We start from the raw sequence: 4,854 nt of genomic DNA, 5'->3' as shown, positions 1-4,854 counted from the left end.
TTTTAACTTTAAATTATCCTGTAATAATCTAATAGTTATACTTTTTCCAGATCCAAGATCTTCTATGACCATTATGTAAGTATAGAGGCATCAGAAGGGACCTCAAAAGTCATCTTCACCCTTTTCCTACCAATGTCCAGGACCTGCCGTAAGTTTTCAGTTTAGATATTTGTCAGACTGATCTCTAAATGTAAAAAGGTGGAAACATGTTCCCATAGTCATGTTTATTCATGCTTATTCATATTCATCCATAGATTAACAACCATTCCAGCTACAGACCCCCATGGGTTTTGTGGTTAACTATTTTTCCCTGAAATGTGATCCTTATCCCTTTTCTGCAATCTATCATTGTATTGTCTCACTAGAAAGGCAGAATCAGAATTTTGAGGAAGGAAACTCTTTTTGTTAATCCAAAACAGGTATACACAGGAATGTATAGAACTGCATTAATAAGAATAAAAATCCTAAATCGACTATCTATTCCTTTTACATATCAAAAAACCCCACTGAATATTGACCAAAATTCCCATTAAAAAATCTCCATTTCACTTTTTGCTGTTTTTTCTACAGGCACCCTCGCTTAAAAGGTATTTTCTTAGGATCCTTTCTGACATAGCTGTGATGACTCTTGACACAAACACATAGCAGAGGATTTATCATTTTCTCTCTAAGACAGGCCACTTTTAGACACTCAAGTCTACACACATAAATCCATGGACCTCAAAGTCCTAAGGGAATTGGCTGATTGGAGAGTGCCAAGCCACTCTCCCTGATATTCAAAAACATGGCAGTCAGCAAAGTCCCAGCTGGCTGGAAAAAGGGAAATATTTCACCCATTGTTAAAAATGGTAGAAAAGAGGACCCTGGGAATTACTGACCTGTCAACCTCACCTCTTGTGTCTGGGAAGATCATGGAACAGATCCTCCTACAGATGACACATGGAGGATGACAGGGAGGTAATTCAAAACAGCCAGAAGGGTTTCATGAAGTTGCTTAAATTCAAAAACAAGTACTACAAGGAAAAAAATCTAATGTACATCAGATAATTTTTGGAGGTAATTTCATCATTTGATTGGTACACAATAACATTGTCTCTTGTCCTTAAGAAACTGCTTTCCTTCTTAGTGGATATAGCAACCTTTTCCATAAATCATATGACATTAGTGAGGCTGTTGGAGTGATACGGAATATCTGTGTGCCTTCCTCTACTAGAGATGCAATGTCAACCAAAGCAAAAGTATCTGCTAAATCTATAATGCAGATTTGAGCAATGTGAATGAAAAATACTCCCCTTCCTCAAATTCTGTTGTCCAAGTGATACAAAAAAATGTTTAGATGATAAATTGCTTCAAGAATCCAAACAGAATTGCCACAATTCCAGGTGCAGTGCTCACCTCAAGAAATTTTCATGTCAAGCCTCAAACAGTAGCTGTACAGATTCAGCAAGGATCTGGTAAAAGAGTCTAACTTTTTTGACAGCAGAGTCCTTGCAGAGGCCAGATACAGCTGAGTTCCCTGATCAGGAAGAAAAGAGAGTTTGGAGGTTTGATCCACAGGTAGGAATTTGATATAAAGATTTTTCTTGTGTTCCTGTCATCCAACACACCTAAGAAATCCTTAAATGACCTTGAAACATCTACAAACTAGGACACTTTGTTCTGGTGATACATGCTGCATTGCAGTGTGTTGTACAAATCCTGATAGGACATAGAGATCACAGAACTGTCGCTGGTGCCACAGTCTTGTTTCTTTCTATCTATGAAATAAAATGATTCAGTGAACACCCAGATTCCCCAGCACAAACATGTAAATCATAGAAGAGCTCTATTCCCAGAAAATATCTGAAATTCATTCATTTAATTGAGAGCTGGAAGTTGCACAGTGCCTGATGGCTGGGACTGTTGAGTCTGAAACTGGTGTTAGCTCCACCAATAGGCTCTGAGCAGGGAAACACCATCCCCACCCTCCCCCTTCTGCCTAGGCAGATGTCTTAATTATCTGCGATACATTTACTAGGGGAATTCACGGATGGGCCTTTTCAAGGTCAGTGTGCCAGCCCACACAGATGTGGAAAATGCAGAAGAGTTCTTAGTTACTCCTAAAAAATGATATGTCATCTGAAAAAAACATCTTTGATACTGTCAACTGTATGGGCAGCCCAGGGCTTTTCATTTATTGCCTCTTTTTTTCCATCTCATATAATTTTTTTATTTGTTTATTCATATGAACATGCATATACATGTAGAGAGAATTCTCTTATTATATAATGTACTTCTGTCAATAGGATTAGTCAAACATTTATGAGGACAAATTAATTCTTGCTAAATTCCATGTGAATAATGTACTTATACTACTACATTTACATTTTACAAATTAGACAAAAAATATGAGGAGGGAGGCAACTATTACTATGTAAGTTCTCATTCTCTATTCAAGTAACTTGGACTCAAAAGAAACCAAACCCTGGAAGATTTTTTATTGGAATCTCATTTTTCATCATCATTTTTTCAGTCTCATTTTTGTCAAGGCAGAACAGAACAAATGGCTAATGTAAGACAAGGTAAAGTACTAAACTATAGGTCTTAGCTTATAGATTCTGTGCTCCTTGGAAGTCTCATCATTTTGTTAGTTTCCAGCTAACAAAATTCATCATATAAGAGATATGTGAGTCATATTTCAATTACTCACAGACTAGCTATGTATCAGAAGCTAGAAAGTGCCCTATATTTTGACCATATATTCCAAATTTTCAACTGAATTTTGACTACATCTCTCCTTTACAGAAGAAAGAGATTAAGAACATAACACTGAATACATTTTGCAAAAATGTCATTTTCCCAAACGTTCAAGTGACAAGGTCTGCTGGACACAGAAAATTGGATCCAATATTTCTGAGGGAAAAAGTCTTAAGCCCCTTTCTAATTTTAGAGGTGTATGGATTCTATTCTTGGCTTTATGGAAATCAAAACTACAAAACACAAGCTCCTGGAGAAAAGAACATTAAAAAGCATACTAATTTGACTGGATAAGGTGCTGCTAGAATGTGCAATTTTTTTTAAAAAATACTTTTAAATCCCTCTTCTCTTTTATTCTCTTCTCTCAACTTTGTTATCACTGCTTCACATAATAAACAGTTTAAAAAATGCCTTACGAGGGCACACCTATTATCTATAATGCACAGTAAGCTTTCCCTAAGAACGGTTAACAGGGACCACCTAAGACAAGTATAAGAAACAGAATAATTACAAAACAAAACTTCTCCAAAATCCCTTTCAGTTTCCATGATTTTAACTGCAGGACCTCCTGACCCAAATGTCTCATCTCTGTGTTTAACCAAGCACTCTCAATTTTTCCCAATTCATTTTTCAATTGCTTTGAACATCTTCAGGCAATCTTTGTAATCTTTATAATCTCCAGGCATTCATGTGCTGTGTGGAAAGAACTTTACACATTTACTGAAAAACAATTTCGTTTTTATTTTGAAAATACTGTCTTGCTATTTCATGTGATACTCCCTTGTTTTCACATTGTGAGAAGAAATAGTAATTCCTCATTCATTTTTTCCATGCCACTCATGAGTGAATATTATGTTGTAATCTCTTCACTGTCACTCATTTCCTGGGCAGAGATTATTTTTAAACTCAAGAGTTACAGTTCTCATGGGGAAAAAATTTAATACCCATTGTGGATGCAACAAATATTTACTAAGTACCACTCAAAATCCATGAGAGACACTTCTTCATATTTTGGTCTATTTCACTAGAACCTATCCCACTTGCCACACTCTTCACAAATAGTATAAATTAATTGGAAAGGGTTTTTAAAACATTTGCCTTTTTATTTTGCAAATGCAAACAAAACACACCTAGTAAACTGTAAAAGAAAAGTGATACATAGCCATCATATTTTTACCTGGTCAATCCTTCTCTTAGACTGAGTCATCACCATCATTTCAGGCTAGAGAGCTGACTTTAAGGCATAGATTTTAATCCTAGACTTTCCATACCATTATTAACATAATAAAGGGAGCAAATTTATTTTCAAGGACATTTTGGATTCACCTGTCCCATAGGTAAATGAAAATCACTTGTGTCTATTGTTGATTAAGAAAGAGTTGATCATTATACTAATGATTTTTTTCATGTCACTGTTGAATCAGAATTTTTTTTATTTTAAAATGGCCCATAAGGGACACCTATGCTAAAAAATCTGAGAGCATAACACATTAACATACACAGGAAAAAACATGGGTGTTTAAACATGAGCCTCTAAAATTAATTCTACAAGCAGACAGACCAGGGTAAAATAAATCACTATTGTTTTAATTTTTACTAAATTATTCTAGGCAGCATGAATCAAAAACTTCATATTTGTATTTGATTTTCTTTTCAAAGGGCATGAATAGCACTGTCTAGACTTACTATACTTTGATTCATAGTTGCTATAGCAACATGTGTAATTTATTAATCTTTGTATGTGAAATATTTCAAAAGGACAGATTACCTTTGTGTCAAAAATGCAGTTAGCTTTAAATATTTCCCTGTGATGAAGTAGACTGCTTATAAAACAGCAAATGTAGACAGAAAAAATTAGGTCTCCTGAAATGTCTAGTAGGTGCCCCAGAACTGAAAACCAATCTGAAGCTAAAAATAAATTGACAGAGGAAATTTATGAAATTCTATATAATATTTTAAATGGTTAAATTTCTTGACTTTATGGGGAAGTTTTTCCTAGAAATATTTCTGTTCCACTCTCTTAAGTAACATAAACCTAGACAAAGCAATGAGATGCAAGAATCACCCAAGAAAAACACATTGCTATGCAATCTTATAGAAGATACCACAATTACATAC

The sequence above is a fragment of the Agelaius tricolor genome, unplaced genomic scaffold (genome assembly GCF_023055355.1).
Source record: "Agelaius tricolor isolate 1412-34295 unplaced genomic scaffold, bAgeTri1.0.p SCAF_4, whole genome shotgun sequence".
Lineage (NCBI taxonomy): Eukaryota > Metazoa > Chordata > Aves > Passeriformes > Icteridae > Agelaius > Agelaius tricolor.
This window is presented reverse-complemented; position numbering follows the sequence as displayed.